The sequence below is a fragment of the Agelaius phoeniceus genome, chromosome 4 (assembly GCF_051311805.1).
Source record: "Agelaius phoeniceus isolate bAgePho1 chromosome 4, bAgePho1.hap1, whole genome shotgun sequence".
In the NCBI taxonomy this organism is placed as follows: Eukaryota; Metazoa; Chordata; class Aves; order Passeriformes; family Icteridae; genus Agelaius; species Agelaius phoeniceus.
The window spans coordinates 38,342-49,741 of record NC_135268.1 but is presented as its reverse complement, the minus strand read 5'-3'; the positions used below and the strand labels follow the sequence as shown (position 1 = coordinate 49,741).

The 11,400-nt window shown below is 53.0% G+C and overlaps 1 long non-coding RNA gene across 1 annotated transcript; it reads left to right on the top strand.

Moving 5' to 3' along the window:
* The first annotated feature begins 3,759 nt into the window (after positions 1-3,759).
* LOC143693787 (uncharacterized) lies at positions 3,760-11,203 on the top strand. Its single transcript, XR_013181734.1, has 3 exons — positions 3,760-3,904; positions 8,522-9,378; positions 10,966-11,203. It is a non-coding gene; the product is annotated as an uncharacterized LOC143693787 (long non-coding RNA).
* The last annotated feature ends 197 nt before the right edge of the window (positions 11,204-11,400 follow it).

Sequence of the window (11,400 nt, the reverse complement as noted above, 5' to 3'; positions counted from 1 at the left end):
GACTGCTTCCTTGAAATTCTGTTGGTCTCTGCTTGGAACCCTTCTTGTACTGCTTAATGAAAGACTTCGGATGGTGTTTTCTTGCCTGTTTGTGGTTAAGGTCATGCTCTGATGCATTTACAGAAGCCATGGCAGGAGAGAGTCAGCTGCTGGAGAAGAGGAGACAGTACTATCCCTGTGCAGCACGGAACTGTGCCACTGCTGTGTCATCAGCTGTGTCTGCACTGAAAGTAGCCACCTTCACTTGTAGGTAGCTCCTTGGTGCTTTAGGACACGCTGAGGGATTTATTCCTTTTGGGATCCACGATGAGAATTCCCAAGAGAGGTAGTAGTAATAAGGTCTGAGATTGGAAAAAAGCCTGTGTCCTTGGAATGTTGTTGTTGTCGTCAAAAGTTAATTTTTCCTTCTTTCTTAGCCGGTAGTCAGCTTTTTGCTTTATTTTTTGTGGTATCAGTATTTGATTGTTTAAAAAGTTGCTTCAAAAGAACTGCAGTGGCTGGCCACCAGGACCTTGTTCCGATTTGCCTATTTGCTTGTAGCTAAAACGTTTCCATATTGTTTATCATTCTATTGAAGAAACTGCTGCCCAGTCAACTAAGAACTGAACATCTCTCTGTCTAGGACACGGGGAGAGGATTTAGGTCATGTCTTTGTTTCCAGAAAAAAGTTCCAGTGTAGTTTCTAACTAGAGGAAAAGGGGGGGGGTGAAGACTCGGGGCTCTGATGCCACTGGGGGCACCCCGAGGTGCCCAGGAGAGGGAGCCCCACTGCGGTGCAGGAGCAGGTATGTTATCACGTACTAGAGAGCAAATTATAAATAGAAATAGGAAAATTATAAATATAAAAATATTTTTTAGATCGTTAAAGAAAGCGTTTTTTTTAACTTGTCAATAGGCAGGGTTTTGATGATAAAAATGATAAATACAAAGAATATGAAGGTAGAAATCTAAGTCTAGAAAGATATCATAAATACATACAGATAAAGTTTAAAGCTAGAAGAAAAAATCAGTTGCAGCAGTAGATACGATACATAATATAGATAATACTTTAAATACATGTCTAGAATTTTATAGATATTATAGATAATTATTAATAGATTGCATCAAAAGAAACGATAAATATAAATGTGAGTATAACTATACAAAGTATAAAAATATTTCGATACCGTTTAAAAGAAGGTGTTTTCTTGTATTTATTTGGTTAGAGATGGGGTTTTTATTTGGATTAATAGAAGTATTCTAGAAATATAAATCTAACTGTAGAGAGATCCAATCGATAGAGGAGGATATTTCTAAAACCACAACCGAACGCCGCCGCCTTCGGGGGAATCGCACGAGCTCGGCCGAAGCAAGGCGAGAGCGGCCGACCCTGACGGCCTCGAGCGAACCGAGGCGAGGCTTCCGAGGCTGCCTGAAGCGAAGCGAGCCGAGCTCAGGCGAAGCGAGCCTGCTGCTCTCGTGCGCGCTGCTTAGCGCCAGTGCGCTCCCAGCCTAATGAGCTCCTGCCCGAGCCCGCGCTCCCGGTCGTGTCCGCGCCGTGGCCGGGCCGCCCGCGGGACGCGGCAGCGGGAGAGCCCCGAGCCGGGCGAGCTGAACGGGAGGCGGCGGCGCTTGCCCGCCCGCCGTCGGGGAGCCGAGGCGAGGCGAGCGGAGCCGAGGCGCGCCGAAGGCACAGAGCGGCTGGGAGTTGGGCCGAAGCGAGGCGAGCTCAGCCGAAGAGGCGAATGCAGGCGCCAAGAGCCGAGTTGAGGCGCCAAGAGCCGACCGGAGCCGAGCGTCTCCGGAGCGAGCCGAGCTCCGCCGAGCGCCGCAGCATCCCGGGCAGGGCGAGGCGCCGGGCCGGGCTCGGGGTGCAGCCGGGGCTCTGGGAGGCTTCCCCGCCTGTCCCTCTCTCTAGCCCTCCTTCCTTCTCCCCGTCTTCGCCTTCTCTCGCTCCCTTTCCCCCATTCCCTCTCCCCCCGCAAAGCCGGCTCCTTCCTGTCCTGTCCCTAGCCCGCTACTCCCTTCTGTTCCCCCTGTCTCCTTCCTGTGCCCAGCCTCCGTGTACCCTCGTCCCGGGCTTTCCCTTCCCGTGCCGCTTTCCTGCACAGCCCGAGCTCCCTCGCCGCCCTTTGTCGTGCCCTGCTCTCGCTCCTCTCTTCCCGTGCCCCCTTTCCTTCTTTGCCCCGCAGCCGCGGGGCTCGGGCTGCCGGAGAATAAAGCCCCGAGGGCCGGAGCCCGGCGCCCCTGGGCCCTTGCGGGAGTCCCCGCGCGGGGCCGGAGGCTCTCGGCGGATCCCCCCGTGCCGCTCAAGCAGCGCGGCCGACAGCGCCGGAGCTGCGGCTTTGCCGGCATCGCGCTGAGAGCGGCCCCCGCTCCGTGCCGGGCCGTCGCCGCCGTCTGTGCCGCTCCCTCTCTCGCTGCCCCTGGCCCGTGACAGCGAGGCTGGGCAGGAACCTCAAGCCTTCTGGGGGCTGCCCCCCCTTTCTTGTTGCAGCAGAATCCCTTGCTGGGGCCATGCACGTGTGGGAAGGGCTTGGGGAAAGCGCTGCGCTGCTGTCCGGGGCAGTCGGATTCGTTCGGAGCCTTCTTTGGGGGTCAGGGAAAGGCGGGGTGAAGACTCGGGGCTCTGATGCCGTTGGGGGCAGCCCAAGGTGCCCAGGAGAGGGAGCCCCACGGCGGTGCAGGAGCAGGTGGGGGGCGGGCGAGGGGCGGGGGTCACGCTGGGTGCCGTCCCCCAGAGGGACCCAAAGCTGCCACCAAATGCACAGGGAGGGGTGAGTGGGTGTAGGATGCTAAAACCTGGCAAGGCATTCGGTTTTCTAGGTATTGCTAAAGAATAGGAATTGGTCTCTAAACTCAGCTGGGGAGAAACCCTCTCTATGCACTCATTTGTTTACAGGAATGTAGAAGGTTCCGACTGGAGATGCGTAGTAGTTCTGAAGATATTGCCGTGAGGTTTTGATCTAGGAACGGAGCGAGCTGTGCCCTGGAACCCTCAGAACAGCTGCAGGGGCTGAAGGCGATAGAAAGGGCTCTCTGGCACCTTTTGCCTCCGTTCTCTGCCAGCGCCCAAAGCGTGTCGCAGTCCCGGAAGAGGCGCTTGTCATCCCGAGAGCCAAAAGGAAGACGTGTCAAATCCCAGCTCTGCCTTGTGTTTCGTGTGGGTTTTTTACTTCGTATTGATGTCATTCCAGAGAGCAAGGAAAGAAGAAATGGGACCGGGTCCCACTATTACTGTGTGAAGGCTTTCTTGAAAGGCTGCTGTATTTATATTGTCCTTTTCCACTCCAAGCTTGACTTTTGCCCTCGTTTTTCGAGCTCTGCTGCATTGGGTGTCCCAAGGAGGGCGGGGTTCCTCAGCAGGGCTCTTAGGAGGCGGCGCTGATTCTGCTTTTTCTGAAGGCGTCTCAAAGCGTGCTACCAGAATGACAGTTTTGTGCACTGGAAAGCTTTCCCTCAGTGCCATCAGCGCACGTCCGTGTCTGAATTGTGGAAGCAGACGGACTAAGAAAAGCCAGCACCCGGAGCAGATTTCTGTTGGCTCTGTGTCTGTGAGAAGCGGGCTGTGTGCTGGACGGGGAGAGGCGCTGTTGGAGAGTGGCATCAGCGCCAGGTGTGAGCTGTGAGGATGATGGGGGGCTCGGAGCAGCCCCAGGTGTGAGCTGTGAGGATGATGAGGGGCCGGCTCCTGCCGGGGGGGCGAGGCTGTTTTAGGGGGAGGCTTCGCCTCAGCTGCCTTTTGCATGGAGCTGCTGAGTAGAGGGGTTCATGGGGGGGCTCCCGGGGCTGTCTCATGGAAGGACTGCGAGAGCTTCTGGCAGCGTCTGGGCGAACACCTGGATACGCGCTTGGATCCGCGGAGCATCGCTTCAAGGAGGTGCCGAGGGACGAATCTTTGTGCCGGGAAGCAGCAGCCGAACGGGTGAGCGCGTGTGGATTTGGAGCGGGGACTTTGGTCCTTTCCCTTTTCAATTGGATCTTGGCAGTCCCCCCTCCCCGCTTCCCCAGGAACAAAAAGGGAGCTTGTGAAGACAAAAGAAACGAAGGAGAGGCAAGCAGCTACTCTCCTAATATTGTCTGTGTTTGAACTGGGGGGAATCCGCTTTCGCTTGCGGTTCCAAGGATGTCGGTTGAAGGAAAAGCTGCCTTTTCCCGGCTGTTAGGGGTATCCCAGGGGTGACAGGGAATCCCTGCGTTCCATTTGAACGGGAATGGGCAAAGTATTGTTGTCATCGGATGGCTTTGATTTGAAGGTAGCCAGCCCATTTTCATCATCCTAAGGTTTAAATGGAGGGGACAGCGCTGGTGTCCCTCCTTTGCAAGGGTTTGAATGGAGGTCAAAATCCCCCTTTGCACATGGCTTGCAGGATTTCATTGGAGGAAAGCCCCTTCTTTTCTGCGCTCCCAGGGGATGAATTTGAAGGGGAGAAGCCATTTCTTTGCCCTTGTTGAAGCGAGGTGAGCGCCGCCCGCGGCGTCAGTTTCGGGGTTGAGTTGCGGGAAGCCGCAGCTCTGGCAGCGTTTGCAGGGCTGCAGTCGGGCTGTGCCGCTGCATTTGAGGGCGCTTCTTGTGGCCGCGGCCCGGGCCGGAGCGTTGCCGCTCGGGAGCGCTGCCGGCCCGGGCCGGGCGGGTGCCGAGGCGCACGGGGGAATTTGGCGCGGCAGCGGCGGAGCCGCTTTGCCGGTGCGAGCCGCCGTGCGGAGCCGAGGGCAGCTGGCGCCGGGCCGGCCAAGGGCGGCAGAGGCGGCGCGGGCGCTGCTGCGCCGGCCCGGCCGGTGCCGGCCGCTCTGTCCGCTCCGGGCGCGGGGCTCGGACGCCGCCGGGGCCCCCCGGGCAGGGGGAGCGGGCGGGGGCGGGGGGGTCTCCGGGGCGGCGCCGCCCCTGCGCGCCGGAGCAGCCGCCGGAGGAGCCGCTTTGCCGCCGGGAGCCGCGCTCCGTCCGGGGCCGGCAGCGCGGGGTTGGGCTGCCGCAAGTTCTTGGGTGTCGTGGTTCGGAGGTGGCTTTCTAGGGATCCATCGCACGGGTTTGTTCTGGTCGCAGCGGGTGTGCGCTAAGGGCTATGGCGTTCTTCCTGACCGGTACGGTTCTCGGTTCTTCGGGTGGTGACGATAAAGGTTTGGTTTGAATCGAGTTCTGTAGCCGGATATTTTTTTTGCCGGGCTATTCTGTTTTTAAAGGCGTGCAATGGTTTCTACGGGTCGTTGCGTGAAGCAGCGGCTCGGATTTTAACTCTGTCGCCGTGGCTTTTATTAGCGTGGGCGTGTAGCGTTTGTTTCGGTGGGTTCGAGGTGGCGTCGTGTCGTTAATAGCAGCGGGGTTTTTAAAATCTCTCTAATTGCGTTTGTGTTTCTCGTCTTCCAGGGCTTTTATTTCTTTGGTTTGTTTGATTGTAGTGTACGTTTTATTGTGACGGATCATTTGGGAGATCTTGTGAATGGTTACGTTTCTCTTTCGGCTTTGTGTTTATTTCTGGGTGGTATTTTTATTTTGATCGAATGAGGCTCTATGCGTTTATTCTTCAGTTGGGAATAATTTTTTTGATGCAAATTAAAGTTGCTTTGGTTTGGGGGACTTTTGTTTTACAAATGTATTTTCTTTTTTTTTTTTTTTTCTTTTTTTCTTTTGTTTCTTTTCGTTTCTTGTTGTCCTTTGACGTATTTGGTGGTTATTGATCAGTTTTATTTTTGGGAACGTGGGTATTTATATGGTGGGTCTTTTTAAGTAGGTTTTTTTTTTTTGGGTAGTTATTTTCTTATTTTTTAGTGGTTGAGATTTTTTGGTTTTTTTCTATTTCGTTCATTAGTTCGCTTTCTAAAGTTCTTTTGACAGAGTATTGCTTATTCTTTGAGTTAGTGTAGATGTAGAATTTCGGTTAGTTTTTAAACTAACGTTCAGGGTCAGTGGCACTGATTGGAGTTGAGCGAGTTGGTTTGGGTTTTTTTAGAGGTTTTTGTGATTTGCTGCGTGTGTTTCTCAAGGGTTTTCTTTTCGTTTGGTTCCATTTTTCTGATGTGATGAGAACTGTTAGTGAAAAGAGTGTTGTGTGTTTTTTTCGCTGGCAGTTGTTTGGCTGGTGGAGGTATCTTGATGGTTTTGGAAGACATTGGTGGGAATTCGATGCTGTTTGTTTTGTCATTGCATTTAGGAATTGGATTTTAAATGTAAAATTCTAAGGATAGCTATCTTTAAACAAAACGAGTAGATGTGTAGAAATGGGAATAAACTTTTATTTTGATCTATTCGATCTCTATTTAAAATTTAACAGGTAACTTAAGTCATGATATATTCCAATAAGATATTGTATTTTTCAAAGAGCATTGTGTATGTTGATAGATATATCAATAGAGATGCTAAATATAAACACAGCTCCAAGGAAATTTTAAATCTAGAAATGTGTTGCGAATCTATGCAGATATATAGATCAAATTATTAAAGGATTGTAAATGTAAAGTGACATAAATCCATACAACACGTAATACAAGTGATACCGTATAGATCTTATGATGGTATATGATAGGAAACAGCTATAAATCTAGTCCATCGCTATGATATAATATGTAAAACATTATAGATATGGTAACTGTAAATACAACAACATTATTAAAAGTAGTTTAAAAGAAAGGATGGTTTTGTTTTTTACTTGGCAAAAGCAGGGGTTTTATTATAAAAACTACAAATACAAATGATAGAAAGGTAGAAATCTACTTGTAAAAAGATCTTATGAATACATCAAGATGGATATAAAAATTGAAACTATTAGAAAAAAGAAGTTGTAGCAGTAGATTTGGTACATGATAAAAATAATGATTTATCTCTATGATGTGAATAATAGATATGTGATATGTAATGATGAATGGAATGCATCAGTCTAAACGGTGACTATAAAAGTGAATCTAATTATGCAAGCTCTAAATATAAAACTATTTCAATAGAGTTGAAAAGAAGGGTTGTTTGGTATTTGTTTGGTTAGAGATGGGATTTTTTTTGGAAGAATAAAAGTATGATAGAAATCTAAATGGAAGTCTAGAAATATACAGTCAATAGATAATGATATTGCTACAACCACAAAGTATGAATAAATACAGATAATAGGAATAGGCATAATAGATTGTATAAACGACGTAACACATCACTGTCCGGTCTAAATATGCGTGTGAATAGAATTAGGAAAACTAGAACTATCAAATTTATTTCAAGAAGGCATGAAAGAAAGGGGGCTTATTTGGTTCTTGTTTGGTAAGAGGCAGGTTTTTGGCATTTATTTTTAGAGGAGTTTTTGGGGGGGATGGCCCCTGTTCTTTTTTGCCGCCTTGGCCGCCCGCAGCCCCGCGGCGCGCGGCGCCCCCGGCTGGGGTGGGCGGCAGTGCTGCCGCCTTGTGGGCAGAGCGCGGTACTGCAGCCCGCCGCCGCCAGGCAGCCCTCTTGGGCGTGGCGCGTGGCGGAGTTTGTTTGACCTTCTGAAAATGGCGGCCAAAAGGGCGGGCAACCGGAGGCCCGCGGTGTGTCTATGCGGACTGCCTGCACGAAACACCGACGCCGGCGCAGTCCCGGCGGAATTTTTGTGGCGTTTTAGGTGTACCCGACACGGGCTGTGGGGTCAGCGGCGCCGCGGGCGGGCGTATTTTGGCGTGTTTCTGACCGGCATGCGAGTAACCGCCTCTCTCGCCCGAGGAGGGGGGGGGGGGGTCCTCTCTCGGCCGCCATGTTGGGAGTGGCGTGTCACCAATGTCGCGGGATTTTTTTTTTTTTTGACCTTCTCAAAATGGCGGCCAAAAGGGCGGAGATATCGCGGACCCGGGAGTCTGCCGCCCTGTGGCCAGAGCGCGGTACTGCAGCCCCCCGAGCCAGCGCCCTGCCCCTCGCCGCTGGCTGCCGGGGGCGGGGCAAGGACGCGGCTGCCGAGCGAGGCGAGGGCGAGGGGCGGGAGCGAGGGGCGGGCGGGAGCGAGGGGCGGGCGGGGCGGGAGCGAGCGGCGGGCGGGGCGGGCTCGGTAAATGGCCGGGAGGGGTGAAAGACGTTCAGGAGTGCAAAAGGGACACGATGGCTGAGAAGAATGGCCGGGGGGGGGGCGGCCCGGCGGGGCCGCTTTCGGCGGGCGGCGGAGGCGCGGTCGCAGCGCTCCGCGGGCCGGGGGCAGCGAGCGGGGGCGGGCGAACGCCATCGGAACGGGGCTGCACCCCCCCCCGAGCCCGCGCACGCGCCTCTCCAGGCGGCGGAAGCGACGGCGGGCCGGAAAATCCCGGCGGGGCGGCGGCGCTGCCCGCCCTTTGTGCCGCCAGCTTTGCAAGGTAAGACCGCCCGCCCCGTCCCGCCCCGTCCCGTCCCGCCGCCCTCCGGTGTCTGTAAACAGACGGACTCCCTCTGGCTTCCCACTTCTCCGTGCTGGAGAGTGGGAGAAAGGTCCGTGCTGCTTGCCGTGTCCTCGGTGGGCAGAGAGCTCTGACCTTGCCTTGGATGGGCTGCTGAGGATTGGATCCATGGGGATGTGCTTGGATGCATTTAGTGACCTTTACAGATTTCTTTCCCCGCTTTTTTCAGTTCACAGAATCATGGAAGAATTCAGGTTGCAAGGGGCTCTAAAGATCACCTCATTCCAAGGCTGCTGCCGCCGTGGGCAGGGACGTGCTTCCATCGAGCAGCTTGCTCAGAGCCTCATCGCAGAGCACCGAGGGGCCTTGAGCACTTGCAGCGATGGGGCAGCCCCAGGACCTCTGAGCAACCTGTGCCCTGTGCCAGCCAGGTGCCAGAGGAGGAAGGAAGCCCTTCCCACCTGGAGCAGAGGCTGCGTAGCCTTGTGTCACCGAGCGTGTGAGACAGAAAGGCCCTTCCTTTCTGGAGGGGTAACAACACTCAAAGCTCTTTCTCGGGACAAGCCGAGCAATGGAAGGCCAAAGGAGCCTTCAGTTCTTCCAGCAGCTTTGGGAACAACTTGAAGGAGGAGCAGAGCTGGCCTGGTGCCTGCCGGCTCTGCAGGCAGTGGGCATGGCGAAGCTGCAGCTGCATCTGTCTTCTTGGCTGAGGCTTTATAAATGAGGCGCTTTTCTGTAGTTCCTTTTCAGGCATGACGTGCAAGTTGCCCCTAGAAGTCCAAAGGCAGCTGTTTTCTTAGCAGAAGGAAGTCAGGAGGAGGCAAAGCCAGCAGCTAAGTCTGGATAAAAAACTTGGCTAACCTCTTTTCCCCCCCCTCCTCCAAACAGGCAATTGTGAAGCACTCAGCAGAGATCTGCCCGGGAGGAAAAGCAGAGCCAATCTCTGAGAAGAAGGGACGTGCGAGCTCTGGCGAGGACGGCTGCTCCCCCTGGCCTTGGTGTGGGACCTCCTGAGCTGCCATTCCTGTGGTGGGAGTGTTTCTCCTCTCCTCCAGCCAAGCCAGAGACCGCCTAGGGAAGGAGCAGGTAAGGTTGAAGTACCGAGGTCTCCCAGGTAAGAAGTGACACGGCAAAAGGAAATGGCCTCAACTTGCAGCAGGGAAGGCTTAGATTGGATTGGAGGGAAAATTTCTTCCCTGAAAGGGTGCTGAGGCGTAGGAGCCCAGGGAAAGTCCCCATGCCTGGAGACATGTCAAGGATGTCAAGATGTGGTGTTTAGGGACCTGATTTGGGGGGGCAGCAGCTGGGCTCGATGTCCTTAGAAGGCTTTTCCAACCACAAGGATCCTATGCTTCTGGAAAGCCTTGACCCCTCTGGCTCTAGCACAGCACCTGGATGCTGACAAAATGAGGCTGGTCATAGAGCCTGGAGGTCCCTGTGCCACAGGGAGAGGACAAGCCGGTGTCACCTGCAGGGAGGGTCTCGTCCCCAGAGAGCAGCCAGTGACTCCGTCCCTGCCTGGGGCTCTGGGTGCGCCCTCGGGGGGCGGGGGACGACACCTGCCCTCAGGTGTCCCTCTGGGCACCTGGGAAGGGAACCAGGTCCATCCGTGCGGCAGCTGCAGGGCTTGCAGGCTTTGGGGCTTTGCAGCTGTGTGCCTTGTCACAAGGTGGCAGGGACGTGACACTGCCTGGCAACGCTGCTGGCCTCGGATCCTTGCTGCTCTCATCCTTATCCCATATGGATTTAGCAGCAATCTTCTGTCTTTGCTTTCAAACTGTCCTTGGGAGAGTTCCAAGAGAGGGTCATTAGTTATTTCCAAGCCTACATCTTTTACCTATTGGCACTGAAGAGAAAAGACACAAACCTGCTTTGCATCCTTCTGCCTGGAAGTTCTTGTGACACGGGGAAGGGAGGAAGGGGCTGGCCGGGGTCAGCCTCTGCTGAGCCTCAGCTCTAGCTGCTCCTGCTCACAGGGTAAAGCCAAAAGCTGTCGTGATCAAAAACGCAGGCCGCCCTTCTGACCTGAGTCACAGGGGCCGTTTCTTCTGAATGAATCAAGGTGGGAAATCATTCTTGGAGCTTCAGAAGAAAAAAAACCCCAGAACCGTAGGTACGTGTTTAAGAGTGTGTATGTACGGACATTTCCTTCGATGAAGAAGAAAATCTCAGAAATATCATGTCACGTCTGGCTTCCTAGAGAAGATCCTGAACTCTGGGCTTCTGAAAGCAAATGGCTGTGCATTTATAGGAGCGTTTCCCTTCTTTTTATGTGCCTCCCCCAGTCATCTTCTACCCTTGCCCACGGCAAGGAGAGCGCGGTGATTTGGCTGCTCCGCTCTGCCGAGGTTGTTGCAGGCTGTGTAGCAGGGAGTGAGGCCTTTTGTGGCTGCTCATCAGACATTTTCCTACAGCCTTCTCCCTGCAATGGTAAAATGAGACTTGTGTTAGCGAGCAGTCAAGTAGAGCAGGTAACATTAGAAAAGAATTGTTTCTGAGCTGCTGTTCACTAGCACGTGTTTCCCCTTTCCGGCAGAGCGCGCATCATTGCGGGCTTGGGATCGATTGAAATGCGCTAAGGAAACCAGCTCTGGGGAGGGAGGGAGGGAGGGAGGGAGGGAGGGAGGGAAATGCTCTCTTAACATGTGCCAATTCTTCTGTCAAACTCATCAGGGCAGGACAGCGTTCAGACTGAAAGTGTAAGAAGATGTGGAGGGAGACAGAGAATCTGACAGGAGCACCGGACTCACAAGTGCACGAATTTTGCTTTTGGCTTGGATTCAAACTCAGAAGTTGTAAGGAATTTGGGAAGGAGAAGGGACATTTCAGAAGGAGAAGAAGAAAAAGAAGTTGTTGTTGTTGTTTACAGCCCTGGCAAAATCTTTGGTTCTAGCTAATAAAGGAAGCTAGTTGAAATAAAAAAAAAGAAAAAAACGTGGGTTTTTTTTTTTTTTCCTTCGCTGTTGTATTCGTTGGTGGTTCGTTATATGGTGTGTTGTTTTATTTCTTGGTCTTATTACCTCTGTGTAAATAGTTTTTTTGAGTGAAGCTAACTTTCTGGACGGGTTGGTTTGTATTTGAGGTAGGATTAATTTCAAGAGGTTTCTT